The sequence below is a fragment of the Panthera tigris genome, chromosome A2 (genome assembly GCF_018350195.1).
Source record: "Panthera tigris isolate Pti1 chromosome A2, P.tigris_Pti1_mat1.1, whole genome shotgun sequence".
Taxonomy (NCBI): Eukaryota; Metazoa; Chordata; class Mammalia; order Carnivora; family Felidae; genus Panthera; species Panthera tigris.
Genome location: NC_056661.1, coordinates 110,923,908 through 110,942,064, shown reverse-complemented (window position 1 = coordinate 110,942,064; position 18,157 = coordinate 110,923,908).

Sequence of the window (18,157 nt, the reverse complement as noted above, 5' to 3'; positions counted from 1 at the left end):
GTCACAAAGATTCTGTTTTACAGAATGATTAGAGCACGAGGAACACAGAGCCCTAAGGTGATCCATCATATAGGAATATAAATGCTTTATTTTTTTAAATAAAGATTTACTACAAAAATTGAAAAAAAAAGTCAGGTGGAGAAGAAAAAAGAATGGAAGGAGAAAGAAAAAATAGAAATACAGATAACTTTTTTAAAGAAAATAAAAATAGATTAAATGTTTTTACTAGACTTTTCAAATTGAAGAAAAATATTAATTATGCTCAAATAAAATATTTACTTTTGTGCAAAAGCTTTCAGCCAAAGAAAACATCACTATTATAATAGAATCCAAATGATGAGAATAAATATTCTGGGAAGACCTCCTATTCTTATTAGACAAAGGATGGATTTGGATTTGGATGTGGATATGGATGCAAACAGGGCTGTGGACTTGAATGTGGAAATGAACATAAACACTGTTCCAGAGATACCTATTTTTTAAATGTAGACAACTATAGACAGGGATCAAATGGGGTTATAAGGAGAAAGGAGATGAGAGGAGGAAACTGAAAATATGTTCTATGTGATAATTCAAACATTTAATGAAGAAAAATTCCTAAGTGAAAAATTGTTGAACCATTATTCCCTCAGCATAGTATGAACTGCTTTTCAATGCAGTATGTAGATTAAAACAAATCTTTCTAATGGTCTTAATGGCAAAGGTGTTACATGAAGTCCAATGTAACTCAGAGAGCCTCTTTCTTGTGTATTTTCCTTACTAAATCAGTGCCTGTAAGTTTGCAATTCCATAGGGGATTTTGAACTAAGGAACTTTAGCAAATGGAAGGATAAATATCAGAAGGTTTCCTGCTCAGTAATTTAAAATGTCAACAGAGTGTGAAGTTTAAGCATCCTGGAGTATTTTAGAATAAGATTATGGACAGTTTTTCTGAATATTTATAATTAGATCAATTAGATCTACCACTAAAATAATCAGGCTTTCTTTTTTCTCATTATATTTCAGTCACCTCTATAATTTGTTAAAGGATACCATGCAAACAGAACTTTTACAAAAAATAATTTATGTGGGGTCTAGAGTCTCCTTGAAGTTTAGAATTTGTACCTGCCGGTAAGAAAAGCTCAGTTATGAAGAATAACTTAGGGCACCTGGTGGATCAGTTGGTTGAGCATCCAACGCTTGACTTCAGGTCAGGTCATGATCTCGCAATTGGGAGATGGAACCCCGCAACAGGCTCCTTGGTGAGCGTGAAGCCTGTTTAAGATTCTCTCTTTTTGTCTCTGCACACCCCTCACTTACGTGTGTGTGCACATGTGTCCTCTCTCCCTCTCTCTCTCTCTCAAATAAAATTTTTAAAAGAGTAATTTAAAACTTTGAAAAAAAGAATGTCATTTTAGGTTTACATAAAAATTTTTCCATGTATAAAACACTTTGGCAGCCATCCTATCATCCGATTCTCTCAACAATCCTGTTGAAGTTGCCAAAGTACCTTTTTTCCCACTTTCCAGATGAAGAAGTTGAGGCTCCTAATGATTTCATGCCTTGTCCCAGAACAGTGTGCTAGTTATACTGTGAGTCCAGAATTCCAACCAGTTTTGTCCAACTCTCAATATTCCTGCATTCCTGCATCATCTGCCTACACAGCTACACAGGAGATGAAGAATGACCAATTATTAAAACTACCAGAATTAACTAAAAGACTATTTTTGCTAATTAAAACCTTTTTTGGTTGGAAGAAACAAGATTATTTAAGAATAATGAACATGTAAACAAACTTTTCTTCATCACTTTGATTCTTTTCCAATTCAAGGAGTTTAATGAAATTGCTAACGACAGAAAACAACTCAAAATACAAACATGCAGATCAAACGTATGAGTGGAGTGATATCCACTGAAACTCAGAATTGCTTTTCCTTTTCTGGTTAATTAATATGATTTTAAATATTTCATACAGAAGGATTCTTTTTTTTTTTTTGGAAAAAAATGAAATGAACCTAAGATTGACTGGAATTTACAAGCTCATTTAAAGAAAAGTCTCAACTATTTTTTCTTACAAATGTAATACCTCCCCAGATGGCAGTCTTTGTAGTTTGTGGCACTGATTCAAAAGGCATATTAACTGGCACTCTCCTAGCTGCATCAAGCATTTACAGGCCTCCCTACAGAATGGGTTCAACAGTAATTAAAATAACACGCTTCCTTGGGGTGAAGTTACACTTGAAGAGTTTGGGGATGTTTTTTTTCCCCTTCCTTTTGGGTAAATAATTCCTTTCCCAAAAACATATGAGAAAAAGATGAGAATGGAAAGACCTTTAGAGAAAGGAGACAGAGGTGTGTGTGGAGGGGGGAAAGGGGTGGTTAGGAGAGGGAGGGAGGGGGAGATAGAGAGAGGGAGAGATTTAAAACAGTCCACCAAAATGTACTAACAAGTCCCACAAACTATGTTAAAATATTGGTATTTCTTTCATTCCCTACCAGACATTGATAGACAAACAGGTTTAAAAAAAAAGCAAGGGGGGAAAATACCATTTACTCACTGTAGCAGCAGGAAATCAAGGAAAGAAAATAAACAGGGCTTGAATTGTGGGCCTTTAACCTGCTAGTCAGACAGTTTCATTCTGTATGTATTTGTGTGCTGGTAAATGGCGAAGGGGAGGTAAAAGGACGGGGCCTTGTGGGATTCTTGGGACTCCCACAGCTACCAGTCCAGCTGTACAAACACGCACAAGCTTTGTTAAGGTACAGTGGGCAACAGGCTGAAACTGCTGAGCTATCTGACCTATAAATCCCTCGCAAAAGCTCCACTTGAGGGGAAGCCAGAAGTTATGTGTAAATGTTTTATCCAGCCAGAAGCCAGCTATTGGTCATTTCCTTCTCCCCTCTCTCTCTTCTCTCAATGGATACTCTGAGTGGCTACATTTAAAGTAGTATGTTTAGATGCTTAAATGACTATCTTAAATTCTACTTCCCTCCAGGCCAAAACAAGAAAGGGAATAATGACTCAGAAGTTCCTCCTTCACGGCTTTATGGTGTGGGACATACGTTCCACAATTGTGAGCAATTAATTTAGGCAGAGCAATGGAAATTTCTGTTATTGTTCTTTTCGTTTCATTTCTTTTTCAAACTCAGTAAGTGCTCCACTTGAAAATTATCATGAATCTACACACACACACACACACGCACGCGTGCACACACACACACACACACACACTTACATTTTTTAAATGACTCAGGCTCGAGGGAGTTGAGATATTCCTTTAAATATTACTTTGCCCCAGTTTTTCACCTTGCTTTTAGCCTGATGCACAACAGATCATCTTAGCATGGCATTACTGTATCTTGAATGCAAACAATGAAAAGGCTAAATTGCTAACCCCAAGAAGAAACTTCCTAAGATTTTTTTTCTCTTTTCTAAACATTTCTGAACTCTAAGTGACCTCCTTTTATGAAGCCTCCAAATGACATCTAAACACCTTAAACATCACGCAGTTAGGAAGCTATATAAACTATTAAAAGCCAAAGAAAATGACACAGAACAATGACAAGTGAAGCAGATAAATTTAAGTGGAACATGTGTCTTGCAAACATTCAGAAAGCTAGAGAATCTCTCTTGGATTTTGGAAAGCCCAAAATACTTTGAAGGCACTTTGCGCTTTCCAAAATCCAAGACAGAAAGAGAGAAAAAATACAGTCCACGCTAACAATAAAAGACACACACCAACACAGGTATTTACTTGATATATAATGTGTTCTGAGTTAGTTTGGTAGCATCTGAGTAGCAGTAAACATTCAGAGATATTAAAAGCTTCATTTTTCTCAAATGCTGTGGTAGTCTAAAGATTTACTTCAATAAATGTTCACAGACTAGCAACAGACTAGGAGTGTGGGTAACAAGAGGTGAATCATAGATCTTGCTATTTTACCAGAATATGTGCTTGGGTAGAGAAGATAAAACAAGCACACACACATAACTATCACACAGAACAAGAAGAAGTGCACCAGAAAAGTAAAAATGCATAACAGTGGAAATTCAGAGATGGCAGGAAGTACTACTAAGAGGGGAAATCAATAAAAAAATAATGCCTCGAACATCATCACCTTCTTGAAATATGTCATATGAAGGATCGTGAATAACTACCATCACGTTAAAATAATAAAGCAAAGGAAAAGAGATGCCTTATGGCAAAAGAAATGCTGGCCAGACAGAAAGATAACTTCCTATTAAAAGGGTTGTAGGTCAGCAAAGGCAACCTAAGACAGGATCCTGATATGGATTCAATTTTACATGACCTCTAGGAACCCAGAAAAATCTAGTGATGTCACTGTTGTATATGAGCTTTCTTTAGTTAAACTGATATAAAAATAATACAGTTCATCTTCCCATCATTTCTGTCTTTCTAGTTAGTTCTACAAGACAATTATCTAAGTGTTTCCTAGCTATCTCCAATATTCTAAAAAATAGTAAGTAAATTCCCAATATATTCAGGCTTCAGTAATAAAACAAAGTATATAATAATTTTGACATTCATAAATGAAGATGATGTTAGTAATCACTATTTGTGGTACTTGTGGCTTGACTATAGTTTATCTATTGCCTTTTATCTTGTGAACTAAAAAGGACATAGGCAATATACTGGCCAGGGCTCTGGGTAAATTCAGCAGAAAACTAATAGTACAGATTCACAAAGGGTAAAGCTCTGACTAATACGAAAATGACAAAGAACTTCAACTAAACACATAATAGTGTTTCACCTCACTGTGTCATTCTCTCACACATTTAAAAACTTGCCACTTCATGGGGTGCCTGGGTGGCTCAGTTGGTTAAGCGTCCAACTTCAGCTCAGTTCATGATCTCGCGGTCCGTGAATTCAAGCGCCGCACCGGGCTCTGTGCTGACAGCTCAGAGCCTGGAGCCTGTTTTGGGTTCTGTGTCTCCCTCTCTCTCTCTGACCCTTCCCCGTTCATGCTCTGTCTCTTTCTGTCTCAAAAATAAATAAATGTTAAAAAAAAATTAAAAAAAAAAAAACTTGCCACTTCAAATCCAAAGGGATCAGATATTGAATTCTATCCGACTAAAACAACTTGGAAGATTCAAATAAAGAAAAGAGAATACTCAGCCAAATATGTACAGAGGAAGAAACAAGTTTAATAACTATAATATATTTATCAAAACTAACCATATTCTTCAGCGGAAAAGGTCATTGGCCGGAGACTTAGAACACTCAGTTGCTCCATTGAGGCCCCCTGAGATCCACCAAAGTTACCCAATTGTTGCTTGCTTAGCTTTGTACCTCTGTAAAACAGTAAAAGTAATTGTTTTCACTTCCTACCTTATATGGATGTGAAAATATTTAAAACTCAATTACATTATTAACATAATGCCTTGTAATACTGTAATTAATTACCAAAATAATAATATAAAGTAATGGAGCGCATTAAAAAATTATTAGTCATCCATCCATAACCAATGTACTTAAGACATTTTAAATTCCCAAAAATTCATTATTTAGATTTATAAGTATGCCAAACACCAAAGACAAATTATTTTTATTACTATCATTTCAAAGTTTTTGTTTCATTTATTGCAAAATTTTTGTCAAACACTGACACAGCAGAGTACATTAGAATTCTGATTTAGTGACTTTGATATTTTTACTTTGCTCATTTTTCTTAACTAAGACTAATGCAAATTTTCCGCTGCATTTTAAGTTCTATTACTCTTACCATTTTCCTAGAATACAAACTAGGTAAGTGATAACATATGAATTTTTTTATTATTACACAATATAGTTAAATATTTGATTAGTGTAATTGACAAGATACTCTATAATATTTTGAACGGAAAATGATACATGGGGCAGTAGTTTCTAAAGCCTTTTACCAACATAATATTCATGGCTTGGGAAAGCATTTTTTTTTATTTTTATTTTTTTTATTTTAAAGAGAAAAAGTATGTGTGTGTGAGGGTGGGGGAGAGGGGCAGAGGGAGAGACAGAAAACGAGAGAGCAAGAGAGAGAGAGCAGGCTCTATGCTCAGCATGGAGCCCAATGCAGGGCTCAATCCCATGACCCTGTGATCATGACCTGAGCTGCAATCAACAGTAGGATGCTCAACTGACTGAGTCACCCAGGTAGCCATGGTAAAGCATTTTAAAGCACAATATATTTTAGATGTTAGCAAATATTTTTTTATTTTATTGGGTTATTCCCTATTTAGATATTAACCTTTAGTAATTCTCTAAATTTCACAATATAAAATTAATTACTAAATGCAATTATCTCATCTTCTCACCATTATAAGTATTTTCTTTGGGCTATATACCTACATACACAAATATATAGGAAGATAATATACAGATATAGACATAAAGATAGAGGTAGAAATATACTCAAATGACATAATAACGATATATTTACTAAATTATAGTTTGAGTAGGGATCTGATATTTCTTGAGCAAGTATGTGCCAGAAGTTTACAACTCTAGACTCTACCTATTACTGATGCCTCATATGAATCATGTGAAATTGGTACTTTTGTTCCCCGTTCATTCTACTAATCTACCAGACTGAAGGATTTGCAGTTATACTCTAAGAATGTCCCTCTAGGGCCCTGCTTCAATTAGACTAGTTCTGTTTTTATTTATTTATTTATTTATTTAGCCATGCAAGATTTCATTAGAACAGAGATTTTCATGACTAGCAAGTTAGAAAACTATTGTTTTTATACCACAGAGCTTCCTGAGCATCTAGGATTGGTCTTTTCTAGTCTGTGTATTTCTAATTGAGAAGTCAGGAAGTCACCACTGAAAATTCATAATACCCACCTGACTCTTTCCAAGGGAAAGCAAAATTTTGCTGAAGAATTATCTGCTTTGAAAATTTAACTTTGTTATATGACCTACTTATAACTTTATGGTAAACAATGCAGTTAATATCCATGTTTCCAGGAGACCTTAACCTATACTTTCACTAACATAAACAATACCAAGAGTACAAAAATGGGAAGACAGGCTAAAACACTTGCAATTAAAAATGGACTTGGCTTTCTCACCCCAAGTCCATAATGTCAGTCTAATTATGAGAAAAACATTATATAAACCCAAATCAAGGATATTCTACCAATTACCTGATCAGAACTTCTCAAAATTGGTAAGATCATCAGAAATAAGGAAAGTCTAAGAAACTGTCACAGCCAAGAGGCCTCTAAGGGAACGTGACTACTAGTTGTAATGTAATATCCTGGATGGAACCTTGGAACAGAAAAAGGACATTGGGTACAAACTGAGGAAACCTCAAGAAGTAAACGCATCAGTTAATAATAATATATCAATACTGGTTCATTAACTATGATCACTGTATATACTAATGTAAGAAATTAATAATAGAGGAAATTATGGGGGACAGACAGGAATTATCTGCACCATCCTCATAAATTTTCTATAAATCTAAAACTATGCTCGAATAAAAACTGAACTTTTAAAATGTAAAATATGCACTTGGTAAAAATACCCATATCAAAATTTGATTAATCAGTAATTTGTGGTAACCCCATGCAGTTCTTTTAAAAGAGAAGGACAAATGTTGCTTAAAAGAGCAACATTTAGGGGCGCCTGGGTGGCTCAGTCAGTTAAGTGTCCGACTTCAGCTCAGGTCACGATCTCACAGTCTGTGAGTTCGAGCCCCGCGTCGGGCTCTGGGTTGATGGCTCAGAGCCTGGAGCCTGTTTCGGATTCTGTGTCTCCCTCTCTCTCTGCCCCTCCCCTGTTCATGCTCTGTCTCTCTCTGTCCCAAAAATAAATAAACGTTAAAAAAAATTTTTTTAAAAAAGAGCAACATTTATGTTGTTTGTTTATATAAATTATAAACAAATTTTGTTGTTTCTAAGTAATAAATTATAAATTATGTTTGTTTCTAAGTAATTTGCTGTTATTTTCCTTTTGTAACCATGGGAGCAAAGCAGATTGCAAATTTAAATTTTCAAATTACTCTGATAATGCAATGAGTAAATTATCTATATTTCATTAAAACCCATTTTTGGTGTTGAGAGACACCAACTTAAGAAAACTCTCTAAAAATTGAAATGTCTGTGTTGATAAGTAATAAAACAATAAATCTAAATATAACAACTCCAGGAGTTAGTATACAAAGGAACAGCTATTATAGGTTGATGAAATAGGGTTTTTTTTTGTTAAATTTTTATTTATTTATTTTGAGAGAGACAGAGAGAGTACACAAGTGGGGGAGAAAGAGAGAGAGAGAGAGACACAGACAGACAGACAGAATTCCAAGCAGGCTCTGCACTGTCAGCTCAGAACCCGAGCTGACATGAACTGTGAGATCATGACCTAAGCTGAAATCAAGAGTCAGACACTTAACCTACTGAGCCACCTAGGTGCCCCAAGTTTTTTAACTTATTCCTTCTAAATTTGGCATCAGGAAAATGGCATCATTATCTGTATCTGAAGTATAAATACTAGAGTACATTCTCATCATATGTATCCCTAGAATGTTTGAGCAACTGGCCAAAGAAAATACATCTTCCAAAATTACTATTTGGTACCCAAATATTCTTAAAGTGCCCCTGGTAAAGGAATCACTTTTTTTTTTTAGACCCCAGTGGTGAGACAGATCTATCCAATGCCCAAAGTGAGAAGGTCACTTTGTAAATTTACCTTGGAGCCAAAAAAAAAAATTTTTTTTCTATCATTGAAGAGACACAAACCCAGAAGGAGACAGGGATCTCTTTTGGCACACCCTTTCTTTGCACTTTGGACAAGGCACCACTAAAACACTAAGAGCAAAGTATCCCTTTTTTTTCCAAAGATCTCCAAGACTGACAATTTTATTCACCTCACAATGTTGGCTCCTTATATCCACTCAACATCTTTTTTTAAAGTCTAAGTATGCTTAAAAAAAAAAGTTTATTTTGAGAGGAAGAGAGTGTGTGTGTGCACATGTGTGCATGAGGGCCAGAGAGAGAGGGAGAAAGAATCTCAAGCAGGATCTGCACTGTTAGCATGCATAGCCCAATGTGGGGTTCAAACTCACAAACTGAGATCATGAACTGAGCCAAAATCAAGAGTTGGCCGCTTAACAGACTGAGCTGCCCCCTAGGTATGCTTTAAAACTGAAATATGCTTCACTTTGAGGGGTTCTCCGCCAACAGAGAGCAACATGATTGCCACTCCTCTAGAAAAAAAGAGAGAGAGAGAGAGAGAGAAAGAAAATACTTTTAAGTCTCAGCAAATATAACAAATGTTAACGTTGAATTGCTAATTATAGCATAGGTTAAACCATATAAAGTTAGTATAGAACAATACCAATGTAACATTACTAACTTGTATGGCAACAGATGGCTCATTACCATTACAGAGGCATTATTAAGAGTTCTTCCTGTATTACAACATTGTTCATTGCCCCACCTTAAAGAATTGTCTCATCAATTTGTGAAGATATCCTACATCGTGACATGATAGCCTAGAATTTGAAACAGTAGGATTACTAAAACATCATAACAAGGGGTAAATTTTTGAACTGCTCATGTCACCTCTGCATTGTGAATAAGCAAAATAACAGTTCACATTGACAGATAGAACAAAAAAAAAATCTAAAATCTAGCTTCTCTAGAAAGAGGGGGAAAATGTAGATTCATAGGTAAGGTGGTGTGTGTGTATTAGGGGTGTAGGAGTGAAAAAGGAGGAATATAAAAGATGAATAAGAGGGGTGAACATTTTTTAAAAAGGACTGACATCCTCCTTTAAGTAAAAATCTGACAAAAAGACACTAGAAAACAGCATAATGGGAAAAAAGGCTTGAATTACTATCCATTAATCAAAAGGAACAAACATGCTTTTTTTCTTTTAACCTCACGAAAACAGTATTTTTGTCTGCCCAAGCCCTTCTTAACCATCCCTGGCTACTGTCATTAACTCAGCTATGCATATCTCTTTGGGGAAGACTTCATTCTTTTAAGCAAAAAGAAACATCTCTATTGGTAGAAATGATGAGCATACTTTAGAAAGGTGCTATAGAACAGCAGATAATAAAGTGCTCAAGTTCAAAAATATATTAACATTGTTCAGGGTCATGTTTCTTATAAGAGATGATGTTTTTCTAGGGGAATTTTAGCTGTTCCCAACCATTCACACTGTTTGAAGTGCTCTCTGAGAGCCTTCTAGCCAACACAGCTAGTAATCTCCTTTCACTTTGATGTTTCACCATGACTAGGCTCCAGGAGTTGCCCAAACAAAAAGATGACACATCCAAATGATGTGTGTGTGTTTTTGTGGTAGACTCATAAAAAGACGCTGGAAGCAGAATAAAAATTATATATCCTTACATTTCTGTGTTCCTTCTCATGTGTATTTGTGCTTAAGAACATGGTATGTCTGGTTTTGTCCTTTTGGCAGACACTATTATTTGCCCACTCGCTAAGCATTCTTATCCCCTTCCTAGTTGCTAGACTGCTTCAATATAAAAATATTTTTTACTCTCCAAAAAGCTGAAGAAGGTCACCCTTCTCCTAGGAGTAAATGTAGATTAATCTTCCCGAGCAATCATGATAATTTCAGGGCCCTTGACAGTGGTTAGTGCAAGGGTAGGCATTAGATACAAGCCAGACCAATGAGACATAGCGAGGGAACATTAACATTAAAAAATTCTCCCTGAGGGGCAGCTGGGTGGCTCAGTCGGTTAAGCATCCAACTTCAGCTCAGGTCATGACCTCACAGTTTGTGAGTTCAAGCCTCTGTGCTGACAACTCAGAGCCTGGACCCTGCTTCAGATTCTGTGTCTCCCATTCTCTCTGTCCCTTCCCTGCTCATGCCCTGTCTCTCTCTCAAAAATAAATAAACATTTAAAAGAAATATTTTTTCAATTCTCCCTGATGCTGGATGGTATGCTGGAGCCAACATGTAGTAGTTCATCATTGCACCTTCTGAATACTACACTCAATGATACCACATTAGAACTTGAAATTAGCCCTGGTTGGGAAAATGCACAACATGGAAATCATCAGATGCTGCAAATTAGGATTTTGTTTGTTTGCTTTTGTTTTCCAGAGAGTGGATCATTAAACACTGACCAGAACAACACTAACAGCATTCTCTGAAGATGTGATGTTTGACCCTAGTGGAACCATCCTGTCACCATAAGCATAGACATCCTTGACACACTGTGACAGTGAGGATAGGGGGAGTGGGAGTTCAATTGTGATGCTAAACACCTGGGTCCTTTGCAATATTTTCAGCTACTGAACTAACCCTGGAAACGCTTTGCTTCCAGACTTCTTCTTAGGTTAGCTAATAGGTCCTCATTGCTTAAATCACTGCTCCTGGACATCTTGTTGTTTTACTTGGAGCTGAAAATAGCATTGCAGCTTATGAAATTAGCAATAGGATGGACTCAATTTCTCTACCAAAGAAATTCTGGAATTATATTTCTTTCATTTTATCAAAGGAAAGAAGAAATGAGAGGAAAATATACTGAAAGCATTTTCGTTCTATTTGAAGCTTTAAATTTAAAAAGGAGGGGGCATTTAGTGAGAACAAAGTAAAATTGCACCCACTATTTCTTGTCCACATTAGGAATATGATCACTACATTTTCCTTAATTACATGATTAGGGACACATTTCACATTTCTCAAGCAAGATGTTCTGAGAAAAATATAGGAGTCAGAGCCAGAAGGAGAGTGAGCACAACCAACCATTGAAATAACATTATAGGAATCCTCACCACACGGGGACTACCAGGACACAATCAGATCTAACTCAGATTAGAATTTAAGTGATGGGATTTCCTTGAAGCTGGGACTTTGCCTCGAACATGTTGTATCATGTCCTCCAATTCCGTGGGCACTGGGCAGAGGACAGTGTAAAGTGAGTTGTTCTGTTTTCATCTGAAACCACTTACCATGAGTGGACCCAAATTGCCAGGACGGCTGCTGAGTAGCCGCACCCCCAGCACAGCTGGGAGTCAGCTGATGAAGGGCTGTCAAGGACTCTCCCCATCGACTGATTCCAGGCCAGCTGCTGATTGCCTTTCACCTCTCAAGCATCACTTTTCCATTGCTCCAAAAACTGTTCCAAATGGCAAGAATTTGCAAATACAATGAAGTAAGGAGGGGGAAGGGAGAGATTGGGAGAGAAAAGACCCTGAAAGAAGGAAAGATCAGCGAAAAAAAGAACGTGGCACAGAACAGTGATGATTTTTTTTTTCTGGGGAATTCTCATTTATCTGGGCTCAGGGTTAGAAGGATGAATCTGTGACACCTCCCTCCCCTGCATCCTTTTCCCCTTCCTTCCCCCGCAAAACAACTCTTCTTCATAGAAGCAGAAAACTGTTGCCATTTAAATTAATCCTCTAAAAGCAATAACTACAGGTTTATTCATTATCAATTTGGATTTCAAATTTTCCCTCATTCTGATCATTTCTCAGTTTAAACTAAGGTTCCTTAGGCTTGTAAACACAGTACTTGCTGCTTTCATTTCACAGATATGGATGAAATGCACAACTCTTGAGTCTCCTAAAAAGTCATTATGGGCAGCATTTTTTTAAGAAACGTTAGATTTTAGCATGCATTACAAGAAATAATATTTAAGGAAGACAAACCAAAAATGTTAATTTGTTATTATATTTAGCAAGGAACAGAATGTTGAGTAACGTAATATGAGTAATATTGAGTAATAATGAGTGTCCTATCCCAGTAGTTCCCAAACTTTGTTGCACTCAGGAATTACCTGGGGATCTTTAAAAAATATGTGGCCTGGTATCATTCAATCAAGAATATTGAAGATCAATGTGATTGACCTGAAGGAAATTTTTAAAAAATAAAAATTAAGGCAAAAATTAATGAAATCAAAAAAATGTTGGGGCACCTGGGTGGCTCAGTTGGTTGAGCGACCGACTTCAGCTCAGGTCATGATCTCATGGTTTGTGAGTTTGAGCCCTGCATTGGGCTCTGTGCTGACAGCTCAGAGCCTGGAGCCTGCTTTGGATTCTGTGTCTCCCTCTCTCTCTGCCCCTTCCCCGCTCACACTCTGTCTCTCTCTGTCTCAAAAATAAATAAACATTAAAAAATTTTTAAAAAGAAAAAGAAATTAAAAAAATGCAAACCATCTCCCCCCAAAAAGTTGTTCAAAACCCAAATCTATTTATATGAGAATATTATCTTAAGGGCAAAACCAAGACTATTTAGGAATAGAAGTACAATAAAGATTTTTTTTTTAACAAACATAGAAGAACTATGCAAAACAAACACAATTTTTCCAATAAATTTGAAAATTTAGCTATAAAAGTAAGTTTCTTGGAAAGAATTTAAATGACAAAACCAGATTCAAAAATACAAACTACTTCAATGCCCAATTCTTGGTTTTTAAGTACCATTCTTGACAAACAAGAATTAGGGTTTCTTATAGAAATTGCTGTTTCCAGGCATGTGGTTAAGAAAGTATAATTCTAGATTATCTCAAAGTACAAGACAGTAAAGTGTTCAGAGATGTTGAAGCCATGTCAGAAGAACATGGGATCCAGCTTAAAAGGCTCCTACTAGGGGCGCCTGGGTGGCTCAGTCGGTTAAGCGGCCGACTTCGGCTCAGGTCATGATCTCGCGGTCCGTGGGTTCGAGCCCCGCGTCGGGCTCTGTGCTGACAGCTCAGAGCCTGGAGCCTGTTTCGGATTCTGTGTCTCCCTCTCTCTGACCCTCCCCCGTTCATGCTCTGTCTCTCTCTGTCTCAAAAATAAATAAACGTTAAAAAAAAAATTTTTTTAAGGGCTCCTACTCACCAAACCTGGGATAATTTGCTTAACCATGAGACGAAAACTAGTAAAGGGCAGCACTAGACAACCATATAAACTAATCTTACTCATGAAAGTGAATGAAAAAATAGTATACATAAAATATTAGCAAAAGATCCCCGCAGTATTAAAAATATGATCATCTTTCAAGAGTAATTCTTTCAAAATGTGTCAGATAATGTCACTTTCCTTGCTCAAAAAAAAAAAAAAAAAAAGACTCAAAGGTTTGCCGTGTCAAACTTTTACTTCAAGGAGAAATCTGCTCCTTCCCCATTACTTCTTTCATCTCTTTTCCTACTCCCTTTCCCCGAGACTCAACCACTCTAGCCACTTGGCCTCCTAGATGTTTCTTAAACATTCTAAGCCTTTGCTCTGAAGATCATGATATACTTTGATACATTTTCTGCTACTGACCCATATTTATATTTTCGAGATCAATCTTATTTGGTAGACTCATTAAAAATTACTCTCTCATTACAGCACCCCCAAATTTATTTCTACCAGTATACCTGCCCTTAGTGTTTAGAATTATGCTTTTTAATTTTGTTTTATTGATGTCTTTCTGTCCCCTAAAAGACTGTAAGCTCACTATTATATTAACCATGGAAAATACAATGCCTAGCAAGTAATATGAGTTCCTAATTGTGAATTTTACTAATTCTCATAACATAAAAATTTGACCTTCATAACACAGGAGCCACAAGCCCCACAAAAAGCAATAGGATATGAACATATAAGCAAAGAAAGATTAATTGGAATTGAAAGCTGAAGAGGAGAACTGAAAACTGCACTGGAAAAAGCCCAAACTGCAAAACAAATGGCAGAATATTAGATTGGTAAAATGTAGAACAAAGGAAAAATTCTTCCAGAAAGCAAGAACAAAGAAAAAAAGATATAATATTTAGAAGAGGATGGTTGAGACTGGATACCAGACCTTAGAATTACTGAGGAAGATATTTTTATTAGAGAAACTGTAATTATGTGTGTGTGTGTGTGTGTGTGTGTGTGTACACATATATAAATCATTTTAGACAACTTAAAATATTTTTGGAATTAAGACAAACAAAATTTGGGTATTTGGATGGAAAACTTTTGCTGCTTTCCAAATAAATACAAAGAAATCCATGCATAGTTATATCCTCATCATTTTTAAATATCAATGATAAATAAGGCATTATACAAGTATTTTGGGATAAGATGAAATAAGATGAGAAGGGAAAAATGCCACAATGGCTCCAACTTCTCTTCTGTATCTTTAATTCTAGGAGACAATGGAGGCAGAACATTTTAAAGATATATGTTAACATGTTAATATTTTTAATTGGGGAATATCTGGCCACAAAGGAGACTCTTTGTCTCTGGTATACTCTGGTTTAACACAACAATTTGTGTTGATTTCTGCTTTCTAACCTTACCCAAAACTGTTATGCCTTACTTCCAAATACTCTAGATCTAATGGAATAGGGTAGACAGAAGGGGAAGAACATATGACCATAATAACTATTCTTGCACTAACAATATTTTAAATTGTCTTCAAATTTAAGTATTGTTATGTGCACAAATTAATGAAAGACCAAAAACTCAAGCAAAAAGCTAGACTCTTGAGTATGAGAAACCCAGAGTTGGGGACTGCAGGAATGGCTAGAATTCAGAGTGGAACCTCTTGAAAAGGAAAAGCCAGAAAGGGAGAAATCCCAAGATATGCACTGTCCTCAAATCCTTGGCTGACCTCTAAACTTGTGCAAAACTTAAAGACAAGACTCCAAGGATCCAGAGAGAAAATGACAACTTAAAAACTGAAAGAGACAAACAGACATTGTAGCTTTTACCATAGTAAAAGATACAGAATTTGAGTTCAAATTTAGTAAGTTAGAAGGACTTGTTGAACATCTCAGGCGTTCCATTGAAACTCCAGAAAGACCATGCCATAGGCATAAAAGTTATATCCCAGTATCATGGGCAAAACTAAAGCAGACGTGCCCTAACAAAACACTCAATCCTTTGATACTAAAGATTGTTTTTTATTATTTTGTTTGATCCATTATAAGCCAATTTATTTATTAAACAAACATAATGGCTATATATTATGAGGTTTATAACACATGAAGTAGAATATATAAAACAACAGCAAAGAACAAGAAAAGGTATAAATATAATTATTCTGCTATCAGATTCTTACCTTGTACCTGGAGGATATTATAAGGTAGACTATACTAAGGAATGTATGTTCTTACTCCTAGAACAACCATTAAAAATCAATATAAAGAGGATAGCCAAAAGCACAAGAGAAGAAATAAGAAAGAAAACAAAGTTATACATAATAATAAATCTAAAAGAAGACAGATATCAAAGCACAAAAGAAAAAATTGATGAGGAGAAACTGGAGTTTTCATACATTACTGGTAGAGATAGAAATTATGCAATCACTTTGGAAAATAATTTAACAGTTTCTAATATGAAGTTGAACATTCAATTACTGTAAGACACAGCATTCATCTATTATCTGACACACCCCTAGATATTTGTCCAAGAAAAATGAAAATATGTCCACAAAAGACTTACATAAGAACGTTCACAGCAGTTTTAATCATAATGTATAAAAACTGGAAATGACCCAAATGCCAATTAATAGGAGACTGAATACACAAATTGATACATTCTTAAAATTGGGTACTGTTAGGCAACAAAAAGGTCAAATTGCTGATATATGCAACAATATGAAAGACTATCAATGACATCTTGTTGATTCAAGGCAGCCAGACACACACAAAAAAGACATATTGTATGATTCCATTTATGTGAATTTTTGGATCAGTAGACTATATAAACTATAGTGGTGGAAGTCAGATTTCTTGCCCTGGGGAAGTGGAGATAGATTGGAAAGGGGCTCTGGGAAATTTACTGGTCTGACGAAAAGGTCTTACATCTTAACCGGTCACACAGATGCATTCACTTATCAAAACTCTTGAAACTTCTCACTTAAAGTCTGCTCATTTTATTACATACAAGCAATACTCAACAACAACAACAAAAAACAAAAATATACTACAGCTTATTTTCCTATTTGACTTTTTCTATTTACACATTTCATGTCATTTATATACTATTTAAATTGTTCCACCATGAATTATCCTTGAAGAATAATTTTATCTTATGTGATACCTTCCCTTAAGTAATGTACTCTCTTACTCCAAGCAACTCTTTCCAGAAGAGGACTTGGTAAATGTTTGTATACAGTATTTACACTTAAAACAGACCAAAAAATTTATACATTTTCAGTCTTTAATTTGGATGATTTTTAGTGAATACTGTTTCACTGGTAAGATCAGGTATGTAAATATATGTTTGATTCAACTAAAATCTTGGGGCAGGGAGGGGTAACTAGATTTGCTTAGATATAATTAACACCAATTTTTTAATGGTTCTACAGTATGTGTGTAAACACACACACACACACACACACACACACACACACACACATCATTGAGTGTTCTGAAAGTAACCAAACCTAACTCTGGATTATTTAAACAGAAAAGGAATGTGTTGAAAATGTGTTAGCTCGTAGGATAACTGTGTTAGTTCCAGTTCAAGAAGCCGACACCAAGACTTGATTAAAAATACAAGAGTTTCATTAAGGAAACACACCTCAAAAGAAAATCAGGAAGGAGAGGAGACACCAGACCATGCAGCAATGTGATGCCTGGTGCAGGAAAGAGGGGCAAAAGACAGGACGAAAGCTCCTTACTGCAGTCTAAAGAAAGTTCGGCAAGGCCATCAGTCACCCAACAGAGCACCTGTCTTAGAATTCTTACTGAGTTCACTTATTGGCTCTGTGTAGCCTGTGCAAAGCATGGCCTGTGTGCAAACTCAGTGATGGAATTCAGACCACAGCAGCTGAACACTTGGTTAATTAAGGTTTCTGTAACTGGAGCTTTGTGAGACGCAATCTCCTGGCCACAGGTACCAAGAGAACTAAAGAACAAGTCTAATGTCAATGCAACCAAGAACAACTCTGGAATTCATACTGCAGACTGTCCATGGAAGACCTAACTGGCTCACCTTTGAGGAGTGGCAAAGGCAACTTAGTATTGCTAATAATGAAAACACTAAATTCAGGATACCAACACTAGCCAAGCAGCCATCACTGCTCTAGAAATTGAATCTTCTTGGAATCTCCAGACAACAGAGGAGTTTCTGGTCTTGTTTGCATCACTAACACCTGCTTCAAAGTCTGAGGCTGGTGAATCTTATTGATGAAATGTAGTCATTGCTCTGTACCCTGTGTACCAAGAAATATAGGAAAGCAAGGATCAGATACGTTCCACCTCTAAATTGGGAGGGGACATTACCTCTCACTAATAC